We start from the raw sequence: 25080 nt of genomic DNA on the forward strand, positions 1-25080 counted from the left end.
GTTCTTGGTCATTGCTGTTGAACCAAAAGGCCCACAAGCAGCCTATTAGGTATCCAGCTGCAGTTGTCTCCAGATTCCTTAACTATGCCTGTTGAGAAGGCAGTGGATTACATCCATCCCAGCCCATCCTGGTTGGAAAGACTCCATTGGCTACTTTAAAACTCACAACTTAAATGGCAACCAGCCTTGACTCTTAGATTTCTGCTTTTTTTTCTGCCGCAGAAAGATCACAAAAACATTGATGTCAATTCTGGTGTGACTCTCATTCAGTATGCTGCTGGGAGAAATTAGGCTCTCTTGAATACATATATCCATAGCACAGTATACTATGAAGCAGCACAACTTCCAGAGCCACACATCATTTAACACGCACTTCCACATTCTGCTGCTCAATACCAGATTCTGAACGTTACTCCATAATGACTTAGAGTAGGCTCCATTGCCATCCACCTACTTAAATCCATTTGTAGTATGTACTTCTGTGGTGGTCTGTGGATGTATTCCAAAAGCCAGAGCAGCAAGACAAGTATCAGACACACAACAGAAGTGGCTGTGGGATACTTTCGTGTCAGGTTCCTTTTAAGTACTCTACCTAGAAAATGTATAGCTTTGTGGCTTGTTTCTCTGAATAACACAATCTGATTTAAATGGGAAATGAAATGTAATTACCTGAACTTTTTATGACCTCGCAAAAGCTTTTGGCTCTGCCATTCATGAGGGAATACAGAGAAATACTCTAAAATATGGTTGCCTCCGAATATTTCTACATTTACTGCACAATGACATGCAAGCTGTGTACCTAGGGTTATGTCAACATTCTACTTAATCTTGTACACAGAAAGACTGAATCTCACCTCTAAAATACCTAGCTGGAATTGAATTAATTGACAGGTCAAGGGGGAAAGTGCTCAGTGTTTGCTGACTCCTTTCCAGAACTGAAATGATCCCAACCTCTGTTATCAACTCATGCTTGGATACGCATGTGCTCAGAGACCAAGGCCCAAGGTCTTGTTGACTCCTTCACTGAAGTGCATAATGGGATGGGCTTTGTACAAATGAGCTGGAAGAAAAAGGCTCTCAACCACCAAACAACAACACCTCCCAGCAATCAACTTTGTCAGCATGTCCGAGATAAACCTGAACCATTTTTGAAACATCAAAATGAACAATGTGTAAAGCAGCACCAATTATGAAATTCAATATCAAAATGGGGTATTGCAAGCAGTTTTGGGTCGCATATCTAAGGAAGGATGTTCCGGAATCAGAGAGATTCTCAAAAATGATCCTGGGGATGAGAGGATTAATATACAAGGCACATTTGATGGCCAGAATTAGTAGAATTATGGAGATCTCATTGAAACTGACTAAATATTAAGTGGGCTAGATAGAGATGTCTTCAGTAGAATTTCAGTAAATAAGAGATGACTCACCCCAACACACTACAAATCTTAATCGGTGACTTTAATCAGGCCTGCGTCAAGAAAACCCTGCTCAACTAACCTGCTGCACCAGAGGTCCTAGCATACTAGATTACTGCTCACCAGGATAAGGAAGGCCTACCATTCTTTTCTGAGACCGTATTTTGGCAAGTTGGATCACCTGGCTCCTTCTGTCTTCATACAGACAGAGCCAAAAAAGAGAAGGTGGTTGCAGGAGGCTGAAGAATGGTTACAGGACTTCTTGGAGTCAGCAGATTGGAGAGTGTTCAAGGATTCAGCTGAGGATCTGAATGATTATACCAGGGTTGTCATTGACTTATCAAAACACTAAATTGTTCAGGGTCTTTCCCAACCAGAAGCCCTGGATGAACAATAAAATTCAGAACCCACTGAGAGCCATTTAAGTCCAGAAATCCAGATCTCGACAGAAGGAGCAGGTATGATTTATAGAAAGCCTTCTTCCAGGCAAAGTGGAGTTTCCGGATGAAAATGGTCTAAGTGACATAACCTGCTACAAACCCAAATCAGGAGCAGTAGGAGGCAACAAAACTTCTCTTCCAAATGAACTCTATGCCTTCTATGCCTGATTCAACCATAAGAACAAGGAAGAACCATCACTGCACATTTCCATGTCCCCTCATGACCCTCTTCTTTCCATATCCGAGGATGTCATGCACATGCTGTCTTCAGGAGAGTGAATCCAAGGAAAGGATCGGTCTGGATAGAGTACCTCGCCAAGTATTGAAAATCTGTGCTGACCAGCTTGCCAATGTATTCATGGATATCTTCAACATCTCACTCCGTCAGGGCATGGTACCCACCTGTTTCAAACAGGCATCAGTCATACAGGTGTCCAAATAACTGTCGACCAGTGGCACTCACATCCACAGGGATGAAGTGTTTTGAAAGGTTGGTATTGAAGCATATCAGCTCCTGCTGAGTGGTAACATGAATCCATTCCAATTCACCAATCATAACAACAGGTCTACAGCAAATGACATCTCACTGTCTCTACACAAAGTCCTGGAACATCTGCACAGCAAAGATGCATACATCAAGATGCTCTTCATTGTTTACAGTTTGACAGTTTACACTATCATCTCCTCAAAATTGATCATCAAGTGCCAAGACCTGGGATTTAACCCCCTACTGTGTAATTGGATCCTGGATTTTCTCACCTCCAGACCACAACCAGTGAGGATTGGTAAGAACATCTCCTCCACAATCTCCATTAGTACCAGAGCATCACATGGCTATGTTCTTAGACCTCTCCACTTCTCATTAAGCAATGCAGGAGGGAGATTGTGTGACAGAGTATATAGAGTATATAGATAAGTTTTGGGGAGATAAATTGGGAAGGTTTGTTAAAGTAGATCACATACAAACACTTTAAAACAGATCTTAGTTGAAATACTGAAACTCTTCCCCATGCTAGACATATCATGGCCTTAGAGTTTTTGCAAGAGCTTTGAAGAGTGCTCAAGAGACTTCACTAATGGATTATTGTTTACAAAAGGCAACATATGAAAGAGCTTGTTGGGGCCACATATTGTCTGGAGGAGTGCTTGCTGTTGTAAGAGGGACATGTGGTTTTGCAAGCAGAGAGACAGAGTAAAACAGGCTTTCTCTCAGAGACACACAGAGAGAGAGAGAGAGAGAGAGAGAGAGAGAGAGAGAAATGGACGGAGATCACTTGTACAGTGTTATAGCCAGCAAGAGCAGCTGGAACTGGAACAGGACAAGCTGGCAAGAAGCCCCAGTTTGGAAGATGGCCTAGTCAAAGCCCTTATGGTTCATGCAAGAGGAGAGGACTGGCTGTCTAATATTTTACTTGGAATAAGGGAAACAAAAAGGAACTCTGTGGTGACCTGAAAGAAAGAGGTTATCATCTAGAGAACCCTGAAGGACAAGTTTTGTCAGCAAGACACTGGAGTTGCTGATGGAAGTACATCAGTTGTGGATGACCTCGAACAACAAATCTCTCTCTAAACCGACAATAACCTTCCTGAGCAGTAACCATTTACCTTTCAATCACCAAAGCCTGGTGAACTTTATAAATGTTAAATTCTGTGCACTGCATAAGAATTGCCTGCAACCAGTGAACTTGGAGGAAAGAGAAGTGAGATTGGATTGTTATCCAAAGAACCTTTCGGAACTTACACACACATTACATACATGTGCAATTGAATTAGAAGGGGATTAAGATAGGTTAAGTAAGTTAATAGTGATAAGTTAAAGTGTGATTCTATTTTTGTGTTTAAAGATAATTAAAAGCAACTTTTGTTTAAGTAACCATTTTTCTTGATGAATATCTATTGCTGCTGGGTTTATGGGTCCTCTAGGTTCGTAACAATTGAAAATTTGACTGAATGGTGCACCAACGATCACCTTGCACTCAATGTCTCCAAAACTAAGGAGCTAATTGTTGACTTTTGGAAGGGAAAACTAGAGGTATACATTCCAGTAATCATTGGGGGATCAGAGATGGAGAGGGTGAGAAATTTAAGTTCTTGGGAATCACTATCTCGGAAGATCTTTCCTAGACCCAACACACTAATCGCATCATGAAGAAAGTACGTCAGCACCTCTACTTCCTCAGGAATTTGCAGAGGTTTGGTATGAAACCCTGACAAATTTCTACTGATGTGTGGTGGAAAATGTCCTGACTGGCTCCATCATTGTCTGGTTTGGGTCATACCCATGAGTGTAAAACCCTGTAAATGGTAGTGGACACAGCCCAGGACATCACAGGTAAAACCCTCCTCACCATCAAGAACATCGACAGAGAGCAGCAGCAATCATCAAGAATCCACACCACCCAGCATACACTTTGTTCTTGCTGCTACCACTAGGAAAGAAGCATAGGTTGCACCAGGCTCACATCCACAGATTCAGTACTAATTCTTCATCATCAGACTCCTCAACAACAAACTCAATCAGGAACTCATTTAAGGATTGCACAGTCTGTTTGCTTACATTTCTTTATTTTTTTTACATGTGTACGTTGAGTTTTTTTTTGCACTACCAATAGGTGGTAATTCTGCCTCACCCACAGGAAAAAAAAATCTCAGGATTGTATGCAATATTATGTACAGGTATGTATTCTGACAATAAATCTGAAATCTGAGAGTCTAGGACCAGAGGGACAGTTTCAGAATAAAAGTACATCCCTTTAATACATAGGGATTTCTTCAACTCGAGGTGGTGAATCTGTAAATTCATTGCTACAGATAGCTGTGTGGGCCAACTCTGGGTATATTAAAGCAAAGATTGGTAGGTTCTTGATTAGTAAGGGTGTCATAGGGGAGAAGGCAGGAAGCAGAATTACATCAATCATGATTGAAATGGCAGAGTTAATTTTATGGGCTGAATGGCCTAATTCTGTTCCTATGTCTTTATAGTATTATCACTGCCAAAGTACCAACATAGCTAACAGCCATCTGAAAAGGGGTATTCAAAGACTTCACGCTCACAGTTTTCAAAAAAATGGTGCTAAAAGCCCATGTCTACATCTTAAAGATAGGCACCACAAAATATTCAGGAGGTAACATCCTCAAAATTTTACAAATCAATTGAGAGAAGAGGGAAATAAACATTAATGTCTTCTCAGAGACCAAATCTTACTAATGCTGAAAATGTTCAATCAGCTCCTGTGGGTGGGCCACATCATCCAAATATTTCACTGCAAGACGTTTCCTTGAAGAAGATGTTCTCAAAGTCACTGCATCACGACAGTCTAAAATGAGAAGAATCATTCAGTAGGCACTGGACGCAATGAGTTTCCAAAATTTAATCACATAGAGCACATCATAAGCTACCTTCCTAGCCATCCTGTCCAAATTCACCTAACCCATAGGGGCAGAATTTGTTGATCTTGCACTGAACTTTTCAGAACTCGGAAGTAGAGTGAAAGTCACCTTCAACCCTAAGGAAATGCTCAAAAGAGTTCTCTCATGCATATTTTTGCTCAAGAAGTAATCTCCTCACATGATTCCCATTGATTAACAAGTGGAAATGGATCAACAGTTAGTAATAGAACACAAAATCTTTCACTAACTATTCAACCAATTCCTTGCAGAGGAATTAGCTCTATGGTAACACATCTCTGTCAATCTCAATCAGGTTAATCTGACAGAATCTTCATTCAAAGCAGTCATCCAACAGTCATCCAATTCTGCAAATGACACAAAACACCAAGATGAAGAAAACTAGGAGAATGATAATAGATCTTACAAAGATAAAGTCAGGCTGGTGGAATGATACAGATGCTGAGAAATGTGACATATTACATTTTGGTAAGAAGAATAAGCAAAATAAACTAAAGAGTTCTATTCTAAAATGAATACAAAACAGAGGCATATCTGCATAGTTCATTGAAAGTGGTAGGACAGGTTGAGAGGCAGTTAAAGGAATATATGGGATACTGGGCTTTATAAATAGGGGCAGAAAGTTCAGGACCAAAGAAATCATGATGAATCCTCATGTGATACCAGTTCAAACACAACTTCAATCATGTGCCTACTTCTGGCCAGCACATTTTAGGAAAGGTTATAGAGAGGGTCAAGAAGAGATTTATGAAAATCATTCCAGAGATGAAGGTCATTATTTATATGGATAGATTGGAGAAACTTGGGAGAGATGAGTTTGCAAGAAAAGCTGATAGAGGTATTTCAAATCATGATGAATGTAGAAAGTGTAGATATTAAAAAAAGTTTCAACTGATGGATTAGTCCATAAGTAGAGGACATAGATTAAACTCAATTGATAAAAGAACCAAAAATGACAAGATAAAAACATTATTTTTCTCAAGGAGTGGTTAAGGTCTGGAATACTAATAGAGGCAGGTTCAATCAACGCATTCAAAGGAGCGCTGCATAGGTATTTCAAAAGAAACAGACTGCAAAGGCACAATGTTACAAGCCAAGAGGACCCCAAAACCCAGCAGCAATAGCTATTCACCAAGACAAATGGTTACTTAAACAAAAAGTTGCTTTTAATTATCTTTAAACATGAAAATAGAAGCAAACTTTAACTTATCACTATTGACTTACTTAACCTAATGTAACCCCCTTCTAATTCTAAGCGTACGTGTATGTAATGTGTGTGTAAGTTCAGAAAAGTTCTTTGGTTCATAGTCCAATCTCATTTCTCATTCCTCCAAGTTCACTGGTTGCAGGCAACTCTTATACTGTGCACAGAATTTAACATTTATAAAGTTCATCAGACTTTGGTGTTTGGAATAAGACCTTCGGTCTTAACTTCGGTTACAGCTCAGGAAGGTTCTTGTTGGTTTTCAGAGAGAGATTTGTTGTTCCAGGACATCCACAACTGATTCCTTTTTAATCAGCCACTCCAGTGTCTTGCTGATGAACCTTGCCCCATTCAGGGTTCTCCAGATGAAAACCTCTTTCTTTCAGGTCACCACACAGTGCTTTTTTGTTTCTTTTAGTTCAAGTGAAAATTTAGACAGCCAGTCCTTTCCTCTTGCATGAACCACAAGAGCTCTGACCAGGCTTGTCCTGTTCCAGTCCCAGCTGCGGTTACTGGGCATAACACTGTAAAACTCGGTCTCTCTCTCTCTCTGTCTCTCTCTCTGAGAGAAAAACTGTTTGACTCTCTCTGCTTGAAAAACCACATGACCCTCTTAGAATATCTCCAGACAATCTGCAGCTCCAACAAGATCTTTAATCTGTTACCTTTTGTAAACAACAATCCATTAGTGAAGTCTCTTGAGCACTCTCCAAAGCTCTTGCAAAAGCTGTGGAGCTGATATGTCTAGCATTAGCACAGCTCCAGTATTTCAAATAAGATCTGTTTTAAAGAGTTTGTATGTGACCTACTCTAACAAACCTTCCCAATTTAACTCCCAAAAACATCAAAATACTCTGTCACAACAGAGGGAATGTGATGGATTGGAATTTGCCATATTGCTCTTACATCAAACTGGTTTGGTTCTGTTGGGTCAAAATGTCTTATTCCATGCTTGACATATTCTGTTATTCTGTGATTTTCATACAGGAAGTACAGAATCATGTCTCTCCCACCCCCCCACCCGCCTTCAACCTGTTGTATTTAATGTCAAAACATCCTTTGTAAGTGTTTTTTTGCTTTCCAGCCAGCCAGATGAATGCATTTTTTTCTCAATCACACTAGAAAGCCATTGGAAAGTAGATTCCAGATTAGAACCTCGCTGCATTGGATTAAACAAATCTAGTTGTTTCTGATTGGAAGTGAATCAGAGGCAAAAGTTTGATCAGTTAATGTGGAGTCAGGAGACATGGGAATTTAGGGTAAATCAAACATTCTCCTGGATGGTGCTTTTGGCCAACAGGTTATGGGGATTTGATTACCTGAAGTAATTTGGTGAGATAGAGAAGAAACACTCCTGCTCACTCACATTGGCAACAAAGTGCTTGGACCATGGATCCTCAACAACTCTTAGGTCATTCTCCTAGGTGACTTCAACATCCATAATGGACATGACCACAAAATCGAGAATGAAAGAATTTGCAAGAAAGGTAGTGAGGAAGGCCAATGTCATTGACACTCTGTTCTTGAGCAGGTTCTCAACAAAATCAGGTCAGAACATGTCTTCCACCAGAAAAATTAGCTCAAGTCTATGATAGTGACTTCTAAGGTCATGGAACCGATACTTCCTGTGACAGACACCTGAATGACATGCGCTTCATAAGGACCATTAGGGAACTGAAGACTACTGGATAAACCATCATTTTATATGTTCGATGATGAAATTCTTCCTGGCACCAAGTCATTGAAAGACCCAGCAGGCTATTTGTTGTAAACGAAGGGTCATTGCGATAAAAAAAATCCAAGGCACTGGGAGAGTTTAGCAGTGCACTGAAGAAAGTTCCTGCCACTGATGACATGTCGAAGTTCAAAGGTTCCTTTTACTGTCAAGTAATAATACATTAAAAGTGATATACTATGTTTATCTGCCGTAAGGCAAATAGTCTCATTGAGCAATGCCTGGCACTTCTAACAATAGGAGAAGAAAGAGAAACAAAAGAGTGCCCTACAGAGACACTTTCTATAGATTCACTTCCAGCACTCCAGCAGCCTCTGCAGCCACACAGACTCCAGTTCAAACCTTAGGCAACTTGAGCTCCAGATCCAAACCTCAGATACAATAAGGAAGACTTCTTTCCTGAGGCGCTTTGCGAGCCCTTCTTGCCCTCAGCACCCACTCAAATCCTGGTTCCGATACCTGGTTCCCACGAGCCAGTCTCCAGTTGACCACGTCACCAACACCTGCAACCTGCATGGGTCCATCAGCTGCTAAGCCCTTCTGTAGTCCACCCGTGGTCACCCTCCTGTAAGCTTGTCTCCTATGCTTCTCCTTCTCAATAGGATGGTGAGGGGAGGGGGGGGGGCTAAGTGTTCTCCCTTTTTCTGGTGCCCCAGGCTGATCTTTAGCTCCCCTGAAGTCTTCAACCCTCCGTGGTACACTGCCCAGCACAGGCACCATCATCTGGGCACTGACCCTGTGGTTGAAGATTTTATGAAATTAAAAAAAAACACCATCAGCTCCTCTAACAGGCCATATAAAGCCTGTACGGAGACACAGGCATTAGAACTGGGTGGTAGGACCCTGCAGAGCAGTGAGGTATTCCACTCCCTGCTCTCCTGGGTCCGCACCAGCGGCAGCGCTGTCTTTACAGCAGCTTTGACAGTGCTGCCATTTTTTTCATGCACACTGACAACAACTCAGTCCCTACTTTGTGTATTGCCTGTATTATCCTCTTTGAGAAGCAACAATGGGCTGATGCCAACAACATTCTGATTCATGATCTGGAGCAAATGCATGCTGTTTTCATCATCTACATGCCCTTCAAACAATGGCAGTAGACTCCAATTGAGTAAGGTTCAGTGATGCCTCTGCAGTAAAACTGACATCAACTGCCATGCTCTTTGAGTTTTGGGTATTGATGAGTGCCCCTCCCAGAGATAATTGGTGCATTTTTTCAAGTGTGCCATCAAGTAGGAAGCTTATTTTCTGCCTTGGCATCAAATCTTTCTGCATTTCCATTCCTCACTTGCAGAAAGTGTTTTTCACAATTTACAGCAGGGTTATTGAAACATTTGCAACATGTACTCGTTAAGTGATAATTTAGAAACTTTATTTCTGGGGAAGCCACTGGTTGGTTTATTTTGAGTTGTTTAAGAGGAGTGCATTATCCAGAGCAAAACTGGCAAATAAGTTGGATAATGGCTAGGAATTTAATTTTTTAAATCCAGCATAAGATATTATCCCAAGGAAAATCATTACAGAAATACCTTGCTCTCCCTTCCAAAGACAAAGCAAATTAAACTGTGAATGTCTGACAAAGTTAAAGACCACCTCATACATTCTGAGTAGCTGCTTTCTGGATTTTAATGTTTCTAAAGCTGCAGGAATTCATTAACCATCACAATACACTTTGCACTGCTATAAAAACGTTCTAAAAATAACACGTGAAAGTGACATAACTTCATTAGGAAGAAATGCAGGTAAATATGGAAAAGAATGTGAACATTTTTCTTTTTGGTAAAAAAAAATTTAAATTCAAAACTTACCATACATTCATTGCAAAGTTCAGTGTTCAAGAATAGCAATTAGAAAGTTTGTTACATTTTTATTTATAATGTTATAGTTTTCTGTTCCTCTGGTGCTTGCAAAATTCCTGCTTGATTAAAAACCTTAACTTCTGTATACTTGGTCATTTTCAGCTTTGCAACTAATCACATTCCATAAACATCACCAATTACACACACTGCATTAGGTAACATTTCACTACATGAATCTTAGTCATGCTTTCTAATTTGGAAAAAAGTGATGCCATAAGAGCCCTATTATAAGTTAAACATAACTTTCTATAAGATAATATATGTCCAATTAAGAGTGCAAGTAAAATACATTAACCATAAAAATATACAGGGTTGGGAGAGGTTTGAAGTGATTAATGTTTTGCCCTGTTCCATAATGTTAGTCATATCAAATGACTGGTCATTAATTATGGTTTCTCCATTGGCCTTGAGCCCTTAAATGATAGCAAGCCCTACACTGGACTATGATGCTAATATTGAATCAAAGGGAGATGGAATCCCATTCCTAGCTCTGTTCCTCCCCCATAAGAATATACTCCCAAATTATGGTCACGGATAATAGGCTCTATATTAGATAATCGGTTAATAAGGACACAAGCAAGTGCAGATTCTGGAATCTGGAAGTATCAATAAAACAGCCAGAAATAGTCAGTGGGTCAAGCAGTTTCTTCAGAGGCAAAGGAATAGCCAACGTTTTATGTCAAGCCCCTGAAATAGGACTCAGAGTGTATAGGGTAGAGAGTCAGTATAAGGAGGTGAGAGGGGAGGGCAAGACAGAGGCTGGTACAAAATAAGTGGAACAGATGAGGTGAAGATAACAGGTAGATGGTCAGGTGGGGGAGGGTTAGGAAAGGTGAAGCAAGGAAAAATAAACTCAGGTTGATTAGGTCAAATTCAGGTAACCCATTCCCCTGTGTTCCCTTTCCTTTCCCACTAGTTCACCAGGATCCCTCCCCCTCCCGTAGTGTCCTAGATTCATTTTCCTTGGTGCCCTGGGCTCATCACCCTTCTTAGCTGATTGCATCTGCCCACCATCCCTCCCTTATCTGGTACCCATTATCATCTTCTATTTCTACCCTCACCTCTCCCTTTCTCTCCAAAACCTGGCTTAATCTACTCTTCATTTCCCCCATTCCTCCCTTATTTTGACTCACCTATCACCTAGCAAGTTCTATCCCACCTTTCTCTTTCATTTCCAGACATTAGCTATCTATATTCTCAATCCTGATGCAAGGTCACAACCTGAAACGATGACCATTCCTTTGCCTCCACAGATGCTGCTTGACACATTGAGTTCATCCTGTTTGCATTAGTTTAATAGGCTTTTCTTAGTAAACTGCTTAATTCCAGTTTGTTAGCAAGATCCAGCACATAGGGGTTTTTGGAGTTAATTTATTTCATACAACTAATAGCCTGAATATTTATATAATACACAAAGTAAAGCTTGAAGAGAACAAGCTTGATGTACATTGGATGGAGGTAACACAGTGAGTACTGCAGTATGAAGGAAAATGTCCTTCCACCCCTGACTACTGACTGAAAAAGTAGCAGCACCTTGAAGTAAAAACCAAGACAAAATAGCATTAGGCATGTCAAAAGTAGTACACCAGGAAAACTACAAGAAAGTTGGGGACAAAATGCCCCAACATGAAGATACAAGTGCAGAAATATCTTTGTCCCTCTAACACCAGTTAAATTCATCCCTTGGTTAAAAGAAATCTATATTCTTATGTTGGCTAATATTTTCATATTAAGTGTTGTGATCAATGCAAAATGCCTCAGAAAATTGTTCAAAGAATTTAAAACTGTGCCTTTGGTGAAGCTATGGAAAGTTGAAACTGCACTCCTCTCTTCCTACCTACGGTAGTTGTTCCAATGTTTTCCCATCCCACTCAATAAAGGAAGTACCCACCACATTTAAATAGTGAATAAATGGGGATTAGGACTGCTTAAATATAACACAAAAAATGTTGATATCACAACACAGCAAATGAATCAAGTTAAATCTTTAGATTCATTCTTTTTAAGGATAATAGTCTTCTTTTGTTAGAAATTTCTATTGGTTAAAGTATGACCAATACCATAAGAAAAGAACACTCATTTTGTATATCTCATTACAGGAAAACAGTTCTGGAATTTGGTGCTTCTGAAGAATTGGTGCTAACACATTTCCAATGTATTTCCAATTATGGAACACATTACTCTCGCTGTCAACATAATTACAAAGGGCCCTGTCATGATAATGAATATGTATGAGATGTACCGGAAGTCACGTGGTATGAGAGAGAGATAAGAACACAAGCAGGAGAACAAAGGAAACCGGAGAATAAAAAGACACTAAGAAGTTTACCTGATAAACTTGTGTTTAATGTTTTATTAACTTCACATTTCGGGCCACAAATGTGACAGGCTCCATCACCAAGAATATATAATATGGTTTATTCTCTTTCATTATGATCATTTAAGCATATTTTTTATAAACAGAAGGATCTTTCCTTTAGTTTTGATAGGCAAATGCTCAGACCAGTGTAAAGGGTGATCTCAACAATTCCAATTTGTGTCTGAACTGAACATTTTTAATTTTTAACCAATAAACTTGAAACAGTATGAGAGTAAACTGATGATCATTATGTCAACCTTCTACAAGAGCTCTATCAAAAGCATCCTAGCTGGCTGCATTACAGTGTGCTACAGTTGCTGCAGAGAAATGGATTGAAGGTCCATCCACAGGATCATAAAAGTGGCAGAGGGGAATCACTGGATTCTTCCTCCCCACCACACCCCCAACAACGTGATCTACCAGGATCGTTGTCTGAAGAAGGTGTGCAAAATCATTGAGGACCACTTCCATCTTCACACAGCATTTTTCAGCTGGTCCCATCAGGAAAGATTCCGCACCACCAGGCTGAGGAACAGTTTCATCCCATGGGAAGTGAAAATGCTGAACGATCAAAGGAACTGCTCACACAAACTATCTGAGACTCTCATATTCATGAAACAATATTTATTTCTTTATTTGTATATATGAATACATTTTGTCTGTATGTGTTAAGTTATGTCTGTTTGTGTGTCTGTGTGTTTTGCACCAAGGACCAGAGAACGCTGTTTCATGACGTTGTACTTGTGCAATCAGATGACAATAAACTTGACTTAACTTGCCTTGAATATTAATGAATGAGTCCAAGTCACTTGCAAAATCTTGAAAGATCATGCTGAATGGTCATTAAACTGACCATTAAGGTAACTTAAATTTATTCAGAGGATTCACTGAGTTTTAAAACCTTGTCTTGACTTCAATATTTCTTGAATTAATGTTATTATTTAATATAATTTTTGACAATAAATATTGGAAAAATACTTAGCACTGTCTTGGGATCCTTCATAGCCACTTAGGAGAATGAAAATGAAACTGCAGTAAAGCTTCTCTGAAACAAATCAAAGGAGAAAAAATCCCCACCAAAAATGTCAAAGTGATGCTTGGCAAGAAGATGTAATGTTTGATAAGAAATCAAAGAAATAAAATATAAGGAGATCCAGAGAAATACCCTTGAGATTAAATAAGAAGCATTATGCCAGATCTATCTAATGAGAGTGAGAATTACAAAACTGATACAATCACACTAGATATCAAAGATATCCATCAGACTGGTGTACTATTTAAAGCACAGAATGTTTTGGCAGTGAAGACTATTGAAATGCATAATTAAATCAGGCGATATTATTCATATCCATACACATTTGAACAGGACTCCAGGTTATTAAAGAATTTTCAAAATCATGTATAAGATTTTAGAATAGCTCATTACACACTCATGAATATTTGGAACACAGAAGAAATGGTTTGCAATTATAAAATACCTTTTATTTCCCCAGGGTGTCCCAAACTCTTGGATACTTCTTCATATCTATCCCTAGACCAAGACTTCACTAACCATAATCAGGATATCATTTCCGAGACCATCTCAGACCTCATTAGTTCAGATTATCTCCCCATCATTGCCTCCTACCTAATCATTCCCCAACTCTCTGCATTGGCTGCTTTTATCTCCTACCCAAAATTCACAAAAAAGAGAATTCCCCTGGCAGACCCATTCTTTCTGTCTACTCTTGCACTTAACTCCTCATGCCTCCTCACCATCTTGTACCTCCTCATCCAGTCCCTTTCCAACTACAACAGAAATTGCAGAAAGAGGAACACTTATCCCTACATCTCCTTCCTCTCTTCCATCCAGGGCCACAAATACACCTTCTGGATGAGGCACCTAATCAACTGCATTGGTAAGGCTAAATCCAGATTGGGTGACCACTTCGCTGAACACCTTTCTGCATCTAAATTTGAGTTTCCTGTAGCCAAACCATTTAAACTCCTCAAACCATTCCTACAATAATGTGTCTGTCCATGACCTCATCCATTGTCAGGTTGTGGCCAAATGCAAACTTGAGAAACAACACATTATATTCCTCCTGGACATTCTTCAACCTAATGGCATGAACACTGATTTTTCTAATTTTAGGTAACCATACCCCTATCTGGTTCCATTGTTTCCATCTCTTCTTTACCTACTCCTATAAAACATATATTTCCCCTTTCTCTTTCTTAGGAAAGAGGTGAGGAAACTTTTCTTTCCCCATCCTCTTCCTAATGGTTTCTCTCTCCACCTCTCACATCTTTTATCCCATCACCTTTGAGCCCCTCACCCAGCATCTTTCTCTCTGCCGGAGGATTGGCGCATTGCGCATGTGGTTCCGTTATTTAAAAAGGGTTCAAGGAGGAAGCCTGGCAACTATCGGCCTGTAAGTTTGACATCTGTGGTAGGTAAATTAATGGAGAAAATTCTTAGAGATAGTACTTATAAACATCTGGATAGACAGGGTCTGATCAGGAGCACTCAACATGATTTGTGGGAGGAAGGTCATGTTTGACCAATCTGATTGAATTTTTTGAAGAGGTGACTAGGAATGTGGATGAGGGTAGCGCAGTGGATGTTGTCTATATGGACTTCAGTAAGGCCTTCGATAAGGTACCACGTGGAAGGTTAGTTAGGAAGGTGCAGTCTTTAGGTATAAATTTTGAGATAGTCAAATGGATTGAACATTGGCTGAAAGGGAGAGGCCAGAGAGTGGTAGTGGATAATTGTCTGTCAGGTTGGAGGCCGGTGACCAGTGGTGTGCCTCAAGGATCTGTATTGGGCCCATTGTTGTTCGTTATATACATTAATGATCTAGATGATGGGGTGGTGAATTGGATTAGTAAATATGCAGACGATACTAAGATAGGTGGAATAGTGGATAATGAAGAAGGTTTTCAAGGATTGCAGAGGGATTTGGGCTGCTTAGAAAAGTGGGCTGAAAAATGGCAGATGGAATTTAATGCTGATAAGTGTGAGGTGCTTCATTTTGGAAAGAAGAATCAGAACAGGACATACGTGGTAAATGGGAGAGCATTGATGAATACAGAAGAGCAGAAAGATTTAGGAGTAACGGTACATCGTTCCCTGAAGGTAGAAACTCACGTGAATAGGGTGGTGAAGAAGGCTTTTAGTATGCTGGCCTTTATCAATCATTGCATGGAATAAGATGTTGGTGCGGCCTAATTTGGAGTTCTGTGTGCAGTTCTGGTCGCCTAATTATAGGAAGGATATAAACAGAGTGGAGAGAGTGCAGAGAAGGTTTACCAGAATGTTACCTGGGTTTAAGCATCTAGAGTATAGGGAGAGATTGGACAGATTAGGTCTTTATTCTTTGGAGCGTAGAAGGTTGAGAGGGGATTTGATAGAAGTATTTAAGATTATGAAAGGGATAGACAGAGTGGATATGGATAGACTATTTCCGTTAAGAGGAGGAAAGATTAAAACAAGAGGACATGAGTTAAGAATTAAGGGGCAGAGGTTTAGAGGTAACATGAGGGGGAACTTCTTTACTCAGAGAGTGGTAGCCGTGTGGAATGAGCTTCCGGGAGAAATAGTGGCGGCGGAGTCAATTGTATCATTTAAGAAAAGGTTGGACAGGTATATGGATGAGAAGAAGATGGAGGGTTATGGGCATTGTGCAGGGAGGTGGGACTAGAGAGGGGTGTTTGGTTCGGTGCGGACTAGAAGGGCCTAATGGCCTGTTTCCGTGCTGTAATTGTTATGTTATGTTTTATATATGTAATGCCACCCCTTCCCTCCATCAAGACTAAATATAGTTTTGATAGAGTTCAAACCCAAAATATTGACTGACCATTTCTACCCAGGGATGCTGTCTGACCTGCTGAGTTCCTCCAGCAATTTTTGTCTACTTCTTCTTCTTGGCCTGTTTGTTGTGATCGACCATGGGTATTTCGCCTTGCTCTAGGTGTTTTTTTTAATTTAATTTTTTATTTTTCACACCATAAACCACATTGACCAAGATACATACATTTTCCTTTTCAAATATATACAGTGTCATTTTCTCCCCCCCTCCTCCCATCCCACCCTCCCTACCTCCCCCACCATTCATTCAAAGCACAGAATCTAAGATACATTAAACCAGCCAAACAATGTTGTCATTCAATAAAAATAAACAAGAAATTCCACTGAGTCAATTATTTTCGTTTCCTTCTCCCTTCGTTATTTTAGGTGGTAGATGTCCCCGGTAGGTTTTCTCTATTGTGCTTCATGTATGGCTCCCATATTTGTTCAAATATTTCAATATTATTTCTTAAATTATATGTTATTTTTTCTAACGGAATACATTTATTCATTTCTATATACCATTGTTGTATTTTCAAGTTATCTTCTAATTTCCAAGTTGACATAATACATTTTTTTGCTACGGCTAGAGCTATCATAACAAATCTTTTTTGTGCACCATCCAAATCAAGTCCAAATTCTTTGTTTTTTTATGTTACTTAGGAGGAAGATCTCTGGGTTTTTTGGTATATTGTTTTCTGTAATTTTATTTAATATCTAGTTTAGATCTTCCTAAAAATTTTCTACTTTCTCACATGTACAGATTGCATGAATTGTTGTTCCCACTTCTTTTTTACAACGAAAACATCTGTCAGATACTGTTGGGTCCCATTTATTTAACTTTTGAGGTGTAATGTATAGCCTGTGTATCCAGTTATATTGTATCATACGTAATCTCGTGTTTATTGTATTTCTCATAGTTCCAGAGCATAACTTCTCCTATGTTTCCTTCTTTATCTTTATGTTTAAATCTTGTTCCCATTTTTGTTTAGTTTTACCATTTGTTTCCTCGTTCTCCTTTTCTTGCAGCTTAATATACATATTTGTTATAAATTTTTTGATTATCATTGTATCTGTAATCACATATTCAAAATTACTTCCCTCTGGTAACCTCAGACTGCTTCCCAATTTGTCCTTCAAGTAGGATCTCAGTTGGTAGTATGCCAACACTGCATCTTGAGTTATATTATATTTATCCTTCATTTGTTCAAAGGATAGTAATTTATTTCCTGAAAAACAATTTTCTATTCTTTTGATCCCTTTTTTCTCCCATTCTCTAAAGGAAAGGTTATCTATTGTAAAAGGGATTAACTGATTTTGCGTCAGTATTAGTTTTGGTAATTGGTAATTTGCTTTATTCCTTTCTACATGAATCTTCTTCCAAATATTGAGCAGATTATGTAATACTGGAGAACTCCTACGTTGTACCAATTTTTCATCTCATTTATATAATATGTTTGGGTATCTTCTCCCCTATTTTATCTAGTTCTAATCTAGTCCAGTCTGGCTTTTCCCTTGTTTGATAAAAATCTGATAGGTATCTTAATTGTGCGGCTCTATAATAATTTTTAAAGTTTGGCAGTTGTAAACCTCCTTGTTTATACCATTCTGTTAATTTATCTAGTGCTATCCTCAGTTTCCCCCCTTTCCATAAAAATTTCCTTATTATTTTCTTTAACTCCTTGAAGAATTTCTCTGTCAAGTGTATTGGCAATGCCTGAAATAGGTATTGTATCCTTGGGAAAATGTTCATTTTAATACAGTTTATCCTTCCTATTAGTGTTAGTGGTAAATCTTTCCAATGCTCTAAATCGTCCTGTAATTTTTTTCATTAGTGGATAATAATTGAGTTTATATAGATGGTCGAGGTTTTTATTTATTTGTATACCTAGGTATCTTAATGCTTGCATTTGCCATCTGAATGGTGATTCCTTCTTAAATTTTGAGAAATCCGCATTATTCATTGGCATTGCTTCACTTTTATTTGCGTTAATCTTGTAACCCGACACTTCTCCATATTCCTTCAATTTCTTATGTAATTCTTTTATTGATAATTCTGGTTCTGTTAAGTATACTATAACATCATCTGCAAATAAACTGATTTTATATTCCTTGTCTTTTATTTTTATCTCTTTTATTTTATTTTCTGTTCTTATCAATTCTGCTAGTGGTTCTATAGCTAACGCGAAAAATAAGGGTGATAGTGGGCACCCCTGCCTTGTTGATCTGCTTAAATTAAGTTGCTTTGATATATATCCATTTACTGTCACTTTCGCCAATGGCCCCTTATATAATGCTTTAATCCAATTAATATACTTCTCTGGTAAACTGAAATTTTGCAATACTTTGAATAAATAATTCCATTCTACTCTGTCAAAGGCCTTCTCTGCGTCTAAAGCAACTGCTACTGTTGGCGCTTTACTCCCTTCTACTGCATGAATTAAGTTAATAAATTTACAAATATTGTCTGTTGTTCGTCTTTTTTTAATAAATCCAGTTTGGTCTAGATTTACCATTTTAGGTACATAATCTGCTAATCTGTTTGCTAATAGTTTAGCTATTATCTTATAATCTGTGTTAAGTAATGATATTGGTCTATATGACGCTGGTGCGAGTGGATCTTTCCCTTGCTTTGGTATTACTGTAATTATTGCTGTTTTGCATGAATCTGGTAAACTTTGTGTTTTGTCAATCTGGTTGATTACTTCCAGGAGGGGAGGAATTAATAAATCTTTAAATGTTTTATAGAATTCTATTGGGAATCCATCCTCTCCTGGTGTTTTATTATTTGGTAGTTTTTTTTATTATCTCTTGTATTTCTACTATTTCAAATGGTTCTGTTAATTTATTTTGTTCCTCTATTTGTAATTTTGGTAGTTCAATTTTAGTTAAAAATTCATCTATTTTGTCTTCTTTCCCTTTGTTTTCAGTTTGGTATAATTGTTCATAGAATTCTCTGAAGTTTTCATTAATCTCCGTTGGATTATATGTGATTTGTTTGTCTTTTTTCCTTGATGCCAATACCATTCTCTTAGCTTGTTCTGTCTTAAGCTGCCATGCTAGAATTTTGTGCGTTTTTTCCCCAGTTCATAATATTTCTGTTTTGTCTTCATTATGTTCTTCTCCACCTTATATGTTTGTAGTGTTTCATATTTTATTTTTTTATCTGCCAATTCTCTTCTTTTAGTTGTGTCTTCCTTCATTGCTAATTTTTTTTCTATATTTACTATTTCCCTTTCCAACTGCTCTGTTTCCTGATTGTAGTCCTTCTTCATCTTGGTTACATAACTTATTATTTGCCCTCTGATGAATGCTTTCATTGCGTCCCATAGTATAAACTTATCTTTCACTGATTCCGTATTTATTTCAAAGTACATTTTAATTTGTCTTTCAATGAATTCTCTAAAATCCTGCCTTTTAAGTAGCATGGAGTTTAATCTCCATCTATACATTCTTGGAGGGATGTCCTCTAACTCTATTGTCAATATCAAGGGTGAATGGTCCGATAATATTCTAGCTTTATATTCTGTTTTTCTTACTCTATCTTGCATACGAGCTGATAACAAAAATAGGTCTCTTCTTGAGTATGTTTTATGTCTACCCGAGTAATATGAATATTCCTTTTCATTTGGGTGTTGTTTCTTCCATATATCCAAAAGTTGCATTTCTTCCATCGATTTAATTATAAATTTGGTTACTTTGTTCTTTCTGTTAAATTTTTTCCAAGTTTTATCCATATTTGAATCCAAATTAAGGTTGAAATCCCCTCCTATTAATATGTTCCCTTGCTTGTCTGCTATCTTCAAAAAAATATCTTGCATAAACTTTTGATTTTCGTTAGGTGAATATACATTGAGTAGATTCCAAAACTCCGAATATATCTGATATTTTATCATTACATATCTCCCTGCTGGATCTATTATTTCCTCTTCTATTTTAATTGGTACATTTTTACTGATTAATATAGCTACTCCTCTAGCTTTTGAATTATATGACGCTGCTGTTACATGTCCTACCCAATCTCTCTTTAATTTCTTATGCTCCATTTCAGTTAAATGTGTTTCTTGCATGAATGCTATATCAATTTTTTCTTTTTTCAGTAAATTTAGCAGTTTCTTCCTTTTGATTTGGTTATGTATTCCGTTAATATTTAAAGTCATATAGTTCAATGTAGCTATTTCATACTTTGTTTATCTTCCCTTTCCGTTTCCACATCATCACCTTTCTTTCTTATCTATTTCTGCTTTCTTGTTTTGAACACTTTATAAGACAACATTTCTAAAACATCAAACATTTCCCTTATTCTCCTATCTAAAACTTCTTTAACCCCATTCTCCCCTCCCCCTCCTGAGTTGCCCTTTATCCCTTGTCGGGCAACCACATCTCCCCTCTCCATTTGGATTTGCGAATTCACTCGCAAGCGTCAACTGATTTTGCAGTGACCGTAACTCCTCCCCACCCAGCCCCCCCCGGAAAAGACTTCAATTTTCACATATAACAAAGGTCACTTTTTTAATTTCCTCCTTATTTCCTCTGTTCCCTTTCATTCCCTTATTAATTCTTATCTATACTCTATATATTTTCCTCTAAATACGGATACACTCATGTACACACATATATACATACACATCTATATATATATCTATATCTATATATATATAGATATAGATATATATATATATACATCTATATATATAGATAGATATATACATACACATCTATATCTATATATATATACATATATATATATACACACATCTATATATATATATCTATATCTATATATATATATATACACCCATATACACACATACATATAGTTCGTGGTCATTTTTACTTTCATTACATGTCTTCATCTCTCTGCTTGCTTTGTAGTTGTTCTGCAAATTTTTGTGCTTCCTCCGGATCTGAGAATAGTCTGTTTTGTTGCCCTGGAATAACTATTTTAAGTACCGCTGGGTACTTTAACATAAATTTATATCCTTTTTTCCATAGGATCATTTTTGCTGTATTGAACTCCTTCCTCTTCTTCAGGAGTTTAAAACTTATGTCTGGATAGAAAAAAATTTTTTGACCTTTGTATTCCAGTTACTTTTTGTCTTCTCTTATTTTCTTCATTGCTTTCTCCAATATATTTTCTCTTGTTGTATATCTTAAGAATTTTACTAAAATGGATCTTGGTTTTTGCTGCGGTTGTGGTTTCGGGGCTAGTGTTCTATGTGCCCTCTCTATTTCCATTTCTTCCTGTAATTCTGGTCTTCCTAGGACCCTGGGGATCCAATCTTTTATAAATTCTCTCATAATCTTGCCTTCTTCATCTTCCTTAAGGCCCACTATCTTCATATTATTTCTTCTATTATAGTTTTCCATTATATCTATCTTCTGAGCTAACAGCTCATGAGCCTCTAACTTTTTTATTAGATTCTTCTAATTTCTCTTTTAAGTCCTCTACTTCCATTTCTACGATTATTTCTCATTCTTCCACATTATCCACTCTTTTTCCTATCTCTGATATGACCATTTCTATTTTATTCATTTTTTCCTCTGCACTCTTAATTCTTCTTTTTATCTCATTAAATTCTTGTAATTGCCATTCTTTCACTGATTCCATATATTCTTTAAAAAAAAATATCCATTGTCCTGCCTTTCCCTTCTTCTTCCATTTCTCTATGTTCTTCTTCTTCTTCTTCCTCTGGTTTGGTCATCTGTTGTTTCCTTGTTTTCTTTTTGCTCTCTTCTTTCTTGTTCTCGTTGTTTTCTATGTTCTCTTCCTGTTGTTGTGTTGCAGCTGTCACTCTCAGCTGTGGAGATCGACTCCTCAGCTGTTCCCCCCTCCCGTCAGTGTGTTTTTTTTCATGCGCATCGCGCATGCGTGACTCCTCGTGCATGTGCGGTTGCGCACTTTTACTCGGCTCTGCGAGCCATTTTTGTAGTCCCGAGCTCGGGACTTCCACCGACCTTAGGGAGCGGGCTTCTCTCTCCGTGGCGGGCCTCCTCGGACAGGTAAGGCCTTCACCTTCTTCTTCCGACATTCTTTCTTCTTCTCTTCTTCCCATTGCTTTCGACTTTTCTCTCTTCGCTGCCATTTTCTTCTCACCTTTACTTTTACTTTGTTTTAATTTTTATTCTTGTACCTTTGTGTTTTGTGTGTTTTTTTTCAACTTTTCCGGAGAGGGTTGGAAATCCCTGACCGGCCACTACTCCATCACGTGACTCCTCTTGCTCTAGGTGTTGAGGTCATCTGATGTATCCTCCCGGCACTCTGTGTTGATTTTTAAGACTTTCATGTTGTGCTTGCAGAGGTCCTTGAAGTAAAGCTGGGGTCTACCAACGCCCATCTTGCCTATTGCTAGTTCTCCTTAGAGGATGTCCTTTGTCAGTCTACCATCTTTCATGTGATACATGAAGGATGGTCGCATGAACAATGTGATAATGATCAGATAATACATTTAAACTGACTGAATGATAAATATTGACTTGAAAACTTGGGATATCTGTTCATCTTTACTTCAAAGTGATTTAAACATGACAAGTTTTAAGTTGTAGTCAATAGACACATCTCTAACAATTTAGGACTCCATGGTATATCATTCAGTTTAAGTTTGCAGAGTGGAGATGCTTCCCATAACCAGTGGCATCTAAACAACTGAGCCAAAGTTAACATCCTGGGACCTAATTAGAAGTAAACACTTTGAAACATGGAAAATAGCTCAAAATAATAATGTACAGTTTGCAGATTTATGAAAGGAGATGTACATTTGTGGCTCACAAAAGATTTATTGGAGGAACAGAAAAAATTTAAAAAGTCTTTCTTTCTCTCTGAGAGGGTAATTAGAGTAAATCATGCCTTATTGGCTTGGCTGTCAATTACAATGCCTGATTTGCATTTCCATTAATTTTAATTATTTTAAATGTATGTGACTCAAATGACACCAGTTTGAAAATTGTGGATGAATTAAGTTTACTTCAAGCCAAGATGTGTTACTGTAAATGAACATAAGATGAGAAATAAAATCAGGACCAGGCCTCCTCAAGCCTGGTCTGCTACTCTGTAAAAAATCATAGTTGATTTGATCTTTTCCTTACTCCACTATCACTAAGTTACCTTCTTCTGCTTCTCAATATGAAATTCATAAGGCAAGGCACCACTGACTGCTAAACAATGGTCCTTTGTTTATGTGCCATAGGTTCAATCCGGGCAGCTTATTTGATGTAAATGAGATTGCTTGATGTTCCGTCCACAGAAGAAACAGTATCTGTGGAGAGAGAGACAAATAGGTCAATGAGTTTTCATTAGAGAATACAATCAGGGATTAGTTTTCAAATCATAATGTGCAGTCGTATAAACAAAGAGCACATTCCTTTAGATCAGGGCACAACTGAGCCATATGATATGTATGCTCTGTAAACTGATCACCATTTTCATACAACAATGATTTGTTCGTCAATATGTATATGTCTATACACTTCAGAGAGATAAAATAAGATGGGCCTGAAACCGACTTATGCAAATCCACAGAAGCAAATTGGCAAAAAACAATATTCTTGGTGTATTGTATTCCAATTATTTATCCCATACAATTGTAGCGTTGCTTGCCATCTTTATAAACTGCAAAACCTTGCAATAAAGGTCAATTGGCCATTTGCCTTCCTCACCACATTCTGCAGCTGCTTGCTCATTTTTTCATCATCATGTGCAAGTCAAGTCAGGTGATGTCAAGTTTATTATTATCTGATTGCATAAATACAACCTGGCAAAACAGCATTCTCTGGTCCTTGGTGCAAAACATGAAGACATACACAGCCTGACATAACATACATACAGACAGCAACACATATGCAGGACAGGTATTCATACATACAAATAAATAAATCAATGTTGTTTCATGAATTTGAGTGTCTCTGATGGTTATTGTGAACAGGTCCTTTGGTCAATTACCATTCCCACTGACTGTGGGACGAAACTGTTCCTCAGCCTGGTGGTGATGGCTCTGATACACCTATATCTCTTTCCCAATGGGAGAGGCTGAAACATCCTGCGTGTGGGGTAGAAGGGGCCCTCAACAATTTTGTGCACCCTCTTCAGACGACGATTCTGGTAGATCACATCGATGGGGGATGGGGTCCTGAGTATTGATCTCTGATCCATTTTTCTGCAGCAATCATACTACACTGTGATGCAACTGCTACGCTATGCTCCTCTGCACTTCATTTATTTGTAATTTCTCTCCATTAACATCATTTTTCAAAATGTAATGAATCCTTTTTCAAAAGTACAAGGTGACATAGCAGCATAGCAATTTGCACAATGCCATAACCGTGCCAGCGACCCAGGTTTAGATTCAAGGGTAAAACACAGGATTTTGTTGACACCGAGTGTCTGTAAGGAGTTTGTATATTCTCCTCATGACCTCCATGGCTTTTCTCTGGCTATTCTGGTTTCTTCCCACCCTCCAAAATGTATGGGTTTGGTAGGTTAATTGGGTGCAATTGGGCGGCATGAGTTTCATGGGCTGGAAGAGACTTCAAACATGGTGCATTAAAAATTAAAAATAAAGCACCATTTACTCTGACTATCTTTTGTATGATAACCAGTCTGTTGGGCACTACCGGTTGCCCCAATAATCACAAGGACAAAGTCTGAGGGGAACGATAGGTTTTATTGTACATAAGACTTGAGCTGGCCCGGATCCAAGCTAGGGAAGTGCAGGGAAGGGAGAGGTGGCCCGACCTTTATGGCCTAGGTCCCAGGGGAGGAGTCCATGTGAGACTGTCATCAGGGGGTGGGCCAGCCTGAGCCTTTACCATCCAATCAGTACATACAA

General features: G+C 38.3%; 1 long non-coding RNA gene across 6 annotated transcripts in view; it reads right to left on the reverse strand.

The window, feature by feature from the left end:
• Nucleotides 1-25080, reverse strand: part of LOC138739386 (uncharacterized) — a 263380-nt gene that overhangs the window by 103875 nt on the left and 134425 nt on the right. For 3 of the 6 annotated variants that reach the window (XR_011342210.1, XR_011342211.1, XR_011342209.1), the window contains exons 2-3: nt 23361-23511; nt 5064-5175 (exon numbers count right to left, since the gene is read on the reverse strand). This is a non-coding gene — a long non-coding RNA (uncharacterized lncRNA). Of the gene's footprint in view, nt 1-4443; nt 5176-23360; nt 23512-25080 lie in introns of those variants that run through there. The other 3 variants (XR_011342213.1, XR_011342212.1, XR_011342208.1) reach the window with 1 other exon arrangement.

This window comes from Narcine bancroftii, chromosome 7 (genome assembly GCF_036971445.1).
Source record: "Narcine bancroftii isolate sNarBan1 chromosome 7, sNarBan1.hap1, whole genome shotgun sequence".
Lineage (NCBI taxonomy): Eukaryota > Metazoa > Chordata > Chondrichthyes > Torpediniformes > Narcinidae > Narcine > Narcine bancroftii.